This window comes from Amblyomma mixtum, chromosome 1 (assembly GCF_055824585.1).
Source record: "Amblyomma mixtum isolate Tamu chromosome 1, ASM5582458v1, whole genome shotgun sequence".
NCBI lineage: Eukaryota > Metazoa > Arthropoda > Arachnida > Ixodida > Ixodidae > Amblyomma > Amblyomma mixtum.
The window spans coordinates 84826494-84839170 of record NC_143012.1 but is presented as its reverse complement, the minus strand read 5'-3'; the positions used below and the strand labels follow the sequence as shown (position 1 = coordinate 84839170).

General features: G+C 47.6%; 1 long non-coding RNA gene and 1 pseudogene across 1 annotated transcript; both read right to left on the bottom strand.

Annotated features, from left to right (window-relative positions):
- LOC149367061 (uncharacterized) overlaps nt 1-7411 on the bottom strand; it is a 40722-nt pseudogene extending 33311 nt beyond the window's left edge.
- Nucleotides 3390-5783, bottom strand: LOC149367062 (uncharacterized). Its single transcript, XR_016284499.1, has 3 exons — nt 5461-5783; nt 5220-5379; nt 3390-4036 (listed from the first exon to the last, which is right to left on the bottom strand). It is a non-coding gene; the product is annotated as an uncharacterized LOC149367062 (long non-coding RNA).
- Nucleotides 7412-12677: the final 5266 nt, after the last annotated feature.

Sequence of the window (12677 nt, the reverse complement as noted above, 5' to 3'; positions counted from 1 at the left end):
ACCCGAAGTGCACGACAACCGTGTTTTCCTCACAAAGACATAGAATGTTGACCAGGGGAAGCTTCGGGATCCCCAGGTCCGACACCAAAGTAAAAACATGGGTAAAAGCACTGCATGCAGTAAGCTGTCGTACGCTTGCTCGGCATCGACTATCTCCGTATAGGCGAACTAACTGCCTTCGAACCAACGGTCTGAACAAAATTCAATTTGTACTGCTGTGAGAACCTGCGTCAAGCCATGACCGCCTTGCGTCAACTCATGCGCTTCAAAAACATTTCAGCTAAATAGAAGAAACAAAAACTAACAGTTGTATTATTGTAGTGAGTATTTAAGCTGTGACTGAATATTTTAGAAGCTTGTTGTGATTTTATGTGCTTTTGTTTATATTTTCTTTATGATCTTAATGATGTCTCCCTTCTCGAAAAAAGGCATCCTGCGTGGACGCCACGATGGCTTCTGTGCCGGCGGAACCTGCGCGCCGACCTCTGGAGCAGGAGAGTGTTGAGCGGCGACGTCGGTATTGCAGACGGTGTCATCCGTCTTGGGGCGTTGGCCACGCTTGCCTAGCACGAGCAACGTGTAGAGCCTCTCGTCAGAAATATCGTCCGACGATTCCTCAGCATCTTGAGCAGCAACAGGGGAGATTTCGGTCCAGAAGAGGGTAGACGGATTGTAGCCCCGAATAGCGGAGGCCGCCATATGGGCAACCCCGTCCAGGGCGGTGTTTGTGCAAGCTCTCATTGGGCCTAGCAAAGTGCCCACGAGGCATAATAAAAATCAAGCATAGAATGCCCAATAAAGGTCCCACCTGGGTGAAAGTGGTGTCTTCGTGGTCTAAACAGCTTTAGGAAGAAGATGTGAGCAAAATTTTCGGGGTGCAGTGCTCTCTTTGAAAATCAGAATTCATGCATCTTGGCCCCTTGCCAAGATGCAAGACCCCATTAGTTCCCTCTCGGGTTAATTGACCCATACCCGAAGCCACTGAATAAAGAGTCGTCGGACTCTTTATTCACCAGAATCGTTGTGCTGACACAACCCAAGCTTTGCAAGCTTGGCGACCATGTGAGCCGCAAGTGCAATAGCTAACAGTTCATTCTGCTCCTCTTTTTGACAGCTGGCTAAGCGGTGGCTGTCAACATGACTTCTTAGTCGTAATTTAGCCATGCAGAGGTGCAGACTCACAGAATCTAGCAAAGAGGCCTTTACAATCGCTGATGAAGTTACCATCATTATGTCTACAATAAGACTACTTACGGCAAGTGGTAACGACGACCACTGGGCAACGCATCCACTCCCCTCCGAGAGGTGGCTCGGCCTCAGCTTTTGCGAGCCGCGTTACCTCCGAGCTCCTGGCCACAGGCCAGTAGCACTCTTCTTTTGTCTCAGTGAGCCATCCGACAGGAATGACTGCAAGGCAGTCGTCCTCGAGCGGAAACTTAACCACGGCGAATGGTTTTGCCATGCTGCACAGAGGAAACACGACAAAAAATAAATGGGGAAACAAGGATTTTTACCAGACACTGTCTGTCGAGAGTTGTTTCGGGAAGCTAGCCTGAGTTGGGCTTTCAGCTATTCTGATTTTTTTTTCTTGCATTTCAGCCGTTTCTGTGTATAGCAGGTCAGGTTGCCAGGCTACTCAGCCGTAAGAATCCTTTTGCAGTTGTGGCTTTTTTGTAGTCGAATCTTCATCATCATCTGGAATACATCGCCTCATACACTCAGAAGTGTGCATCATTTGTTATTAACGCAATTTTCCTGCTTCCGAAGAAGTGTTTCTAGTTACACTTTGATCTTAGCCAAAACTTCTATACACTTAACATCATCTAACCTTGTGTTTGGCGCATGATAGCCATAGTTGCTTATGCGCCATAAAACCCCATATAACTAACTGTTTCTAGTTCAGTAGCAATGACGGTATCATTCCCAACAAAGTCACTTGCAATGGCTCGCAGCACATTGTGGCCAGGCTTCTGATAGCAGGCGAGCACCCTGTCACTTACTGTCCTCACTATTTCATTGGGGTTAATTTTGAGTGGGTGCCTGCCCTCTTGACATGCTCTGAGTTGGGAAGGAAATGAGTCCCTTGGAATGTCAAAATCTTGGTACAGCATGCTCACGGAAGCCTCACTTTCTTGTGGAATGGACACTTGTACAGCTGGGGAAGTGGCTATATGGAACTTTTCACACACATTCTGAACATACTGAACACATTTGGAAACATTAGGTTAGCTTCCACTACATATTTCAGGTGTTCAAGTGACTGAATACCACAGTTCAGCAGATTCTGTATAGTAGTTTCTATCGCTTCATTGTCCATATGTGCTAGCCGGATGGCAGTGTACTGTCGTGAGACCAATCCGCCTCTCAAAGGCATGAAATCACGCAAAATCTATTGGAGCTTGCTTTCAACAGAACAACAGGGAGAATTCATACTGTGCCAATTGAGTCCAATCAAAGAGGCTTTTAAGTTTGTGCATTTGAAAGGCCCGTCACTGCTTACAATGTAGTAAAAGTGAATAGCAAGCTCTTATCTTGAGTGGACGGTTCTTAACTAGGAAAAGTGGTTGTCGTTGCTGGCAAGAATAAACCTGATTTCGTCAAACATAGGAGCACCATCTTTTCGCCGAGCATACCTTGTTTGTAAAACAGGCTTCAACCTGAGAATATTTCAGGCTAGGCTACAGGCATAAGAAGAATCCCATTTTCAGAGTGTAACCAAGGTACATAATGATGCTTACAAGTATTTCAAATACTGCTTACCACAAGTGCACAACACTCTATATCTGTACTTCTTCCAATGGTCAGATGGTTTCTCATTGTTCTGTATTGCCTCGTTAATCCTGCTCGAATTTTTGTACTGTGTTTTCTGCAATTATCCACGTAGATGGAACAACAGAAACTTCATCCACATCTTGAAAATGCGCAATGCTGAACATTTTAGAACCTGAAAGCACACATTAAAAAACACAAATCTCTAAACCCCCACACCAAAAGTACAAATAAGATGCTAAAGCACCAAATGTTATCAACAAAGCCACAATTCTTGCACGTTACCGCAACTTTAAAATATATTTGTAATAAATGCCTACCTTTTCCAGATATCCTCTTCAGATTTAGGTACCTTTGCACGTGTGCAGAAGAGGGAAAACTGCATATGAATTCGGTCCATTTGGGAGGAACACACACTAATGCTGAATGTCATCTACATTCCATACTGAAGTATTCTGTGAAACTCCTTTTGCAGAGACAATCATCAGTTCTGATGACGGCAGAGGGCTCAGAAAAACGTTGCCTAAAGTTGTGAAAAAATGTCCACAGATGTCAATACTTCCTGATGAACACAAAAAAAATTGTTATTAAAACAATGTGACCATTTTTCAAGCGAACACAGTTGTCATGCCGAGTTTCAACACTGTGTCCTTCATTTCCAGCATGGAGTGCTGTATACCTTCAAATTCTGGAGGCACAGCTGATCCATCACAGCGCTGTCCAGACAGTTTAACTTGGCACATCCAGTGAACATGAGCTTGCTTGGCTCACACTCCTCTTCTCACTGAGGCGTCGAATAACTTGCTGAAGAGCACGCGTATGCATGAATATGCAAGCAGGAACTTGTAGAGGTCACAGAAAATCTGGCATAACACTTCATTAGCAACATTAGCCTGTTGGTAGATATTCAATTACCAGCTTACTCGGTGAACATTTTCTTCTCAGTCTCTGTCAGCCCGTTCACTGTGATTTGAATTGTCATGCTAGATTTTTTTGTGACAACTCCTGTTTCTAGTCTGTCTACAAGCTTCTTTGGCTTGCATACTGTTTCCAGTTTGTTTTTTCACGCATTTATAACTTTTAAAAAATATTCAGTCCCGTAAAGACCCCTTAGCATATCTTGCTTGTGAGCTTGAAGTCAGCAGGTCCTCACAGTAGAGCTGTACATGGGTCACTCCAATCGGCAACAAAAGCGACGAGGCCTTGCAGCTCTTGTTTTGGCTTGAAGTTAGTAGGTTCACTGTTCAGCTGTGCTTAGGCCACTCCGCTGGGCAAGAAAAGCGTTGGCAATAAAATGATAATACACAGTGAACATTTTGAAGCACAGAAAAACTGAGCATAGGAATGCATCTCGATGCCTCGCAGGAGCATGGCGAAGCCAATCCCTGATGGCAGTCTCAACCACGAATTCACTGCAGTTGTGCACAGCAGTCGCGGCAGCTACCAAAGACCACATGAAAATTAATGAGCATACCAAGCATGTCTGCCCCATGGCTGTACATTCAAAAACAGCCGCACAGCAATGCTGAGCATTCAAATACGCCCAGAAACAACGCGAAGTGAAGCCCTGGACTGATGTGCTCGCAAAGAAATGGAATGGAGATGGATAAGTGCAGCTGATTCAGCCTTCAAGTAGGCTGAAAAGATAGTGTGCAGATCAAAAGGCAATAAAAAATGTAAATGTCAGCTGCTGCTGTACCAGAGCTAGGGTTCTGCTACTGGCCACCTAAACTTGCACAATTACAAAAGTTGTGCAAACAGAAGAGAAGATATGGAAAAAATACTCTGGTTGCTGCCAAGAATTTTGCTTGTGCCTTGAATTACTTGCTTTAAAAAAAATGGATCATTTCAACTCATCCACATTGGGAAATGCTCCAAGAGCTCTTACAGTGACTGCTGGTAACGGCCAAAAATGGAAAATCTTGGCAGCTATGTCCACATGATGACCACTGGTAAAAGATTGCGCATGCATGTGTATAAGGTAGTCTGCACACACACGGCTTACACGACAGGTTACATGCACACCCTTCTGAATAATGAGAAACCCAACTATGAACTCCAGATGCTGCTGGAGACTGAGAATGAAAGTGGCTGCATCAGGCTGTCAAAGACAAGTGGAAAATGAAGACATATTTCAGAAGCATTTCTGGAATGACCCACATTGCGAGAGTTGCTCTGTGTACATTTGTCTGGTTGCCCGATAACTTCAGGAGACTGCCATGGTTCGCCCCTCTAAAGAACAATATGTGCTTCTGGCTGTCAATCTTATTCTCTCTGCACACCAAGCGGTGCACAGTGTCGTGCTAAACTGCCATAATAGCGCCATCAACTTTTGTTTACAAAAGAAAAAGGCCACTTAAAGAGTCAAAATATGGTATAGCTTCAAGGCAAAGCTCCAAATCTTCCTAATAACTTCGATTTGAGATAATAAAAAGTTGACATATACTTACCGTTTATATATTTCGAAACCTGCAGCTCGCAGAAGGCTTGTTTTCCTTTCTTTCTTTGGTACGAGAAGAGTGTAGCGAGCTTGTCAGTCATGATGGCTCTGAGCACGCGACGTGTACAAGACTGCGGTGTGGAACCACCTATTTGGTGGAATTGGCGTATCTGCATGAACACAAACCAGGATCACAAAACCATGCCACTTGGAGTATGATAAAGCTAATGAACAGCAGTTTTTTTTTTTACCAGAGCATCCCTGGTGGAAGAATGAAGGCTTCTGTCGAAATTTTTCACTTGTACGACGTCATCGAACTGGTTCCTCAGAACTTCACTGCTCTCAGGCACAGTTTCTTTAGGCTCCAGATTCCCATGAGCAACTCGCCGTGCTGCTTTTGCACTGTTCGGAGGACCGCCTTGCGCATCAGGACTTCATACTGGAAATTTAAATAGACAAGTGACAAGAACACCCCCAAGCAACCTCCGATATCCTTCAAACTGCCGACAGAGGTCCGTTTCGGATGTTCCGTACGTCTGCTGAACATCCGGAAACAGGTGGTGGACGTCCATCGGCCCTCCGATAACAAGGCAAAGGTATACGGTGCGCCTGCCAACGGACATCCAGTTAAAATTCTATTAAAACTCTAATCTGGGCGAGTTGGTTCATAGCTTGAAAAGGGTACGTACTTGCGCGAAAGACTGGACGAAAACAAGGAAACACAAACGACATGTACGAGGCGCAAATATTCGCAGTTGAGTACGTCTGTTGGCGGATCTTTCTCAAATATTCGCATATATTGTGCATGCGTGCTTTTTTCACTTCGGCGATGCAATAAACGAAAAACAATTTTATGCATGGCAGGCATAAAAGGACGAGGGAAAAGGCCAGTATGTGACGGAGAGAAGGGCGGGGGGCGTGCGGCATGGTTACTGACTGGATGGGTTAACGGCATCGTCAGGGGGGGAACGGGGCGGCGACTCGGACGAGGACTCGTAGGACCTGTCCGAGATGTACGAGCAGTCGCAGCCTGTTCCACCGCAGTGTACGCATGGTTCTTCGGTGCCGGTTTCTGGTTCACTGTCCGAGTCGCTTGATGATGAGGGTGGTTTCTTCAGGAAAGCGCGTTTGGAGAGAGGCGCGCCCTCCGATCATTTCGAGGAGCTGGATGCCGTTTTCTTGGGCTTGTTCTTCTTGCGCGGGCTGCGCTTCTGTTTGGGGCGCGCGCTGTTGACCTCCATATCGCTATCGGCTTCCTCTGTAACGACCACGTTAGAGCCCTCTGCCTTCTTTCCTTCAGCGGGTCCTACAGCTGTTGCTGAGTTCCCCTTGTCTGCATCGTTTCTTTCAACTTCTGTGCTTGCTTCAGTACTCTCTACTGGTGCGGCGGGGGGCTGCACCAGCGCGGGAGTGCCTTCTTCAGTAGCGCGTGTTGTCGCGCTTCCTGGTTCTGCGGCGCCGCTGTCGCTCGCTGACGTTAGCGAGATAGTGGCCGCCTGCGGCTGCACAGCTCTGGGCTGCTCCCACATTGCTGCGGGCCGTCCAGGCTCTTCATCAGCCCCCCCACCATGGACGCAAAAGTACGCTTTTTGCATTCCCTGGCAGGGGGGTCTTCTCCGCACTTTGGGCACGGGGCCTCACAAATCTCGTGCCCGTAAGCGCCGCAGCGGCTACATTGGGCTGTCTCGCAGTTGGCACCCATGTGCCCGTGAGCGCCGCAGCGGCGGCAGACACGTAGCACCCCTTCATACTCAAGCTGCACCGTGGTGTCTATTATATCGAGGAAATTCGGCACTGCGGTCTTCATTTCCATCTTGATGCGCCGGATTCCCGTGGTGACGGTGGGGAATCCGGGCACTGACTCTCGCGACACGCTTATTATCTTCCCATAGGGCTGCAGCGCGCTCAGTCGTGGTGCTCAGCCGAGTAGCCGAAAGCTCTCACGAGCTTAGCTCTCGTTCCGCGGTATTCGAAGGGGACAGCCGTGCCCTTTACTTCTAGTACTGGGTCTTGCAGGAATCGTTCTACAGCAGCTCGCGTCTTCAGGAACACTTCAAACTTGCCTCCCGTGAAGTCTTGGACTCCACCAAGCTCTGCCTTTGAAAAACGTCCGACCAGTATTTTGGCCAGGTCGACGGTCGTGGTGCCCTGTGGCACACGCCCAAAAAAGGTGAAAGGCTTGAGCCTTTTGGCCGCTGCCATCCTAGCAGTGCGCGCGCGGGGCGCTGCTCTACCAAGGAAGCGAGCGCCCGCCTAACCCGCGAGCCGCGCGCGGCGGCGACGCGGCTCCCTCCCGTCCGATTCATGCGTGCCGCGCGAGGCGGCGACGCGGCTCACTCCCGCTTCGCGTTCCTCGGTCCACGTGGGACCCGTCGCGCGACGACAAAGCACAACGCGGTAAACAACACCGCGCCTGACTCTAACAATCAAACAGGGAAAGAGCCTGTTGGCCAACTTGCCCGGTTCATGCGATGTAATCCAATCAGCCAGGTATCATCAGACCTCCCGAGCGCGGCCGGACATGGTGTGGTTGATGATACATCAGCCGAGTAATGGGTTATATTCGTAAAATTCCTTAAATCGGATTTAAAATGTGGCAAGCTTGGGACAAACATCCATAACCTTCCCACCCACAGGATTTCTGAAAAAAAAAAAAAAGAAAGCGACAAACATCGGTCAGGTGAAACAAGTGGCACACTGCAGCAGCCTAAGTAAAAACATTGGAACCAATTAATAGAAGTGTTTAATGCTGCAAGTATAATAGACAATGCACTTTAACAAACACCTCAATAAGTATAAGGCAATCACAACTCACTTTTCCACACCATATTTGACAGTGTATCTGTTCTTTATTTAGCACTGTACGCGACTGTGCACAGAAAGCCGCAAAGCTTCCGTTGCGAACTGCACATGCTTCCTATGGTCTGCCTTTCGCGCGTTGTCACACTTTGTATAGGCACAGTGAACCTAGCGGTGCCTTAAAAATTAAGAAGATGCGGAAATACTCCGTCCTGCAACTTTGAAGAGGAGTGGGAATTAGCCGCGCGAGTTGAGGGCTCCCGCAGCTGTGTGATGTACGCTCCCGAAAAAGCGTGAGAACAGCACACACTTGTGGAAGCCATCTCCTCGCGCTTACTGCTCCCACTGTCCAGCGAACAAATGTTATATGAGCATGCTGCATTGTCTTAAAAGCAAGTTCCAAGCAGTGTACTGTATATGTACCTTCGTAGGAAATCACACTAAGCCTTCTTTAAACCAAGGTTGCCGTAGTACGACATTCGAGCATTCCAGAAGAGCGTCAGGCACTTCCCGTATCTTTCAAATTGCTTAAGTTACATACTACTTTCATCCGCAGATCGAACAAAGCCACGCATTATAATAACAGAGCTATAAAGCAGCACAACACTATGCAACAAATCAACAACAGCATTACGGAGACTTATCTTTCAGGGAACTTATCGATTCTCACAGAGGGTCATCCTCTCCGCGTGGCGCCTCTCTTTCGCAGCCTCTGCATCTTTCGTTAATTGCAGCAGTGACTCCACTGGCTTGTTTGCTCGGGATGTCACAAAAAAAAAAGCAACTTACTTCGACCTTGCAGGCTCTCTCTGCTGCACCATAACTCGCCATTGAGTCAGAAGCACTGTTGGCGTAATGTGATGTTGTTTTTCTGACACATTGGCCAACTCACTGGAAATTTTAAGCACCTGTTGCAAGAGCACTCACGACAGGAATAATCGCCACTGAAGTAATACTTCTCATAGTCACAGGTGCCCCGAGAGTGTCCGGACGAGGTACTGCTTACATGAAATCGTGCGCGTTTGAAAAATAAAAGCAGGCACATAATCGCTAGCAACGGCAAAGAATTATAATGCTCATAATTCTATCTTGCAGCCAACAACCTTTATGCGTTACAATCTGTAGCAATAGACAACCGATCACAGTGATGATTATCAAATCAAGTCATCTTTATTTTCTCTCTCAAGGAGAAAAGGGGGTGACGGGTAAAAGCTGCATAACTGCGGCTTGACAAAGCCCGGCCCCCTCTATGTACAGTTCGGCAGTAGTGCTCATACAGATTATACAGGATTCCACTTCACACATCACCTCACAGACCTAAAATTTGCACCCTGTGCTTGCATGTGCTGACGTTATGTGGCCCCTTGCAACGCAGAAAAAGAAAGCAGAAAGGGTTACTACTAAACGTCGACATTAATGGGCAGATTTACCTTCTTTTTTTTTGAAGGCGGCTGTTCATCTGCACTGCCACGGCTGGTCGAGGCACCTGCACACTCCATGACCCGCGAACGTCGTTGCTTCATCATTTTCAGCGTGACTGCGTTATTTTACCAGAAGAAATAAATCCAGAGCAATCGCGGTGCCTAGAAATAACGGTTGCCAAATAAGAAGAGTCAAGCGTCGCACTAGAAATTTGTCAGTCATGATAAGCACCAGCCCGAGAGCGAGGGAAAACTTTTTCGTCACGCGAGGCAATCTCGCAGCAAGCGCGCAGCGCGAGATAGCAGTGCCGCGGTGCGGCCCCGGAGCCGCTCCTGTCGTCGAAGCCGTGGTCTCTCCACTTTTGCGCACGATAGTACATGAACTCTAAGCGAATGGCCGAGTATTGTGTCAAAAAGAATCAATCCCCTAAACTTAAGGAGAAAGGTAAGAAAAAAATAATCTCGTTAGCTGGCATACAAAGTGGCGCCTAGCAGAACTCTTAACTAAGGGCATCGTGAACCACTGCTATTGTTTGTGAATTTTCTGTTTGTGCTGCTTCAAACTTCTATTGTAACTGAATTTCTTTTGACATAAGTCGCATTGGAAAGGCTTTTCGCAACAGTTCTTTTAATAGTGCGCAGTCCAAAAATCTACTAAATGCTAACTGCTAGGTGACTAAATGGCGACAGGCTGGAAGTGGCCGACTGCGGTAGGAATGCCGGTAGGAACAAACGTGCTGCCTCTTGCGGCCGCGGTCGTACGTGTGTGGCGGTGACAACCACCATAAAAGTTTATCGAGTGACTCTACCAGCCCTAATTAAAAAATGACTCGCACTTCATCGCCCTCCCTACCGCCTGTATATAACCCTACCTCCAACGCCACTTCCCCTTTCGTTCTTCTTATCAGCCGTCCCCTCTACCATAATTGGACTTCTTCCACTTGCATGCGGTTAGCGCTTTGCTGTGCTCTCTGTAACCACAGTACAGGGACCACAGTGTGTCCTTGTGAATCAGCCGTTTATTTTTATAGGTACGTGTGGAAATGCCGAAGAGGGAAAAGTATAAGCAGTATCTTTTTGTTGCCGCATCTGAAGTGCCAACTCGGATTTCGTCGCTCATAGTTTCCTGCTGTGCGCATTGCTCGTAGTAAGCAACATGGACCACGCCGATGTTGAGGCATAGCAGGCTGAATTCCGGGGGCTCCGTGATACAGCCCTCCGGCCGAGCCGCAACTACATGGTCCATCTCACGGCAGTACACACACTCCAGCTCCTCAAATTTCGACAGAACTTGTACTGTACACTGTCCACTACTGCACCAGAAACAACCGCAAAAGAAAAAGCTGACTTTGTACGCTTATCTGCACTGGCAATGCAAATTTTGCATATCGTTCATCCGGCAAATGTATAAAAGGGTTTATTATCACAGTTCCTCGTGGCGGTAGGCGTCATAGCAGCTGCCAGCTTTTAATCGTTCTTTTCATGCACTTCGCAGTCGCACGCTTTGGAGAAGGAAGAGGAAAATGCCTATGGCTAGCTATAGTTGCACGGGCCTCGATGTTATCAAGACGCTGGGCAGCACTACGATGTACGAAGGCTATTACAGAATTCATATGTGTCCGCACATACCACTGATCAGTCGTGACGATGGCTCGGCGATGATTGCTGCCGCACTTGCTGCCAACAATGCCGGCTCCTTGGTGCTTGGACATCCTTGATATCCGGCCACACCAGCCGCTTCAGCCCTCAAAAGCATTGCACGCTCTGTGGGGCTGAAGTCACTGAAGTGCAGGCCGGAGGAGTTCTTTGCGAGGACTTCGTTGTCTGGTTTGGGAGCGAGATCCACCGTAACGCTGCCAAAACGCCGGTGTAAACAGAGCGTCGGGAAAAACTTCTTCAATTTCAAATTCAAATATCTTAGAAATAAATCCATTTTTCACTCTCGGTCAAGAGGCAACAATGCCGTGAAATGCCTAACTATCGGATTTTGCTAACCAAAAAGTATTGACAGAGCTCTCCTCACTGTCCCTTTAATGCACCAATTCATTCATATTATGTTGCTATCTGGTCGCACACAGGACTATGAGCCCTTGTCTTTGCCTACGAAGCTACGCTCTTCAAAAAAAGTTCGCACATGGTTTTTTTACTGTCGCGGCATATGCCTGTAGCTCAGAGAGAGCCAGAAACGCATAAAAGTACAAAAGAATAACCACCCACAAAAGAAGAACGAGTGTTATGCACTATCTCACTATGAAACGTGCCGGCAGGAGACAGGAATGCTGTGTACCGGCTGGTGTGCTCAGTGAGCGGCACCTGCTGGTAACCATGATCCAAATCCAGTGTCCAGGTCTGGTCCACTGTGATTGAGGTCAGCCTTCGATAGTCAACGCAAACCCTCTGATCCTTGCCCCAAACCTCTACAGTAATGATTGGTGACGTGCTTTTCACAGGGCACTATGACGCCAAGGTCACACTTGGGGCGGATCTTATTCTCAATGATTTCTTTTCACCTTGGAGAGAGAGACGGTACGGTATTGCACCTGATCAGCTGTTCGCTGGCCAGTTAAATGCGTTCGATCAGTCTCGTTTTTCCCGACTTTTTAGAAAACACCAACTCAAAGTCCTACACGATGTTTTTCGTGTCTTCTCGCTGACTTTCCATCAAGCGTGGCTTTGTCAACTCTAGCTGCTCATTTGCTGCTTGCTTGTCCTCGTCTGTGAAACAGGGTATGTCTGAAATCTCTCCCTCTCGCATGCGTGCCATCATGTTTACCAGTGCCTGACGCTGCGCGAATGGCCTCATCAGATTACTTTGGATTATCCGATTGTGTTTCTTCTTGAATTTTGCGTCGTGGTTGGTGTCCGAAAGCTTGGACACCACTTTAGCTGGCCCTACCCATTGCACCTTATGCAAGCTTGTTCCTTTTGGATGAGCGCAGCAGCATTACCTGGCCGCCAGTTTGAAAGATGCGTTTACGCATTTACGTGCAGATTTGTCTTAGTACAATTTCGACAGTGACTATGCTGCCCTTACATTTTATTCCACGAAGTCCCTTGTTTTCCCATCTTTCCAGTAGCTTTAGAACATACTCTACTACACAAGAGATCCTCTCCGTAACCCTCCCATGTTTCCCCCCTCAGCATGCGCAGTGGGGTGAGTCCTCAAGTCTTGCTCGTAAACGAGTTCAGTGGGGCTAAATCCTGTGCTTTCGTGGGTAACGGATCTCATCGCAAAGAGTGCTGCTGGA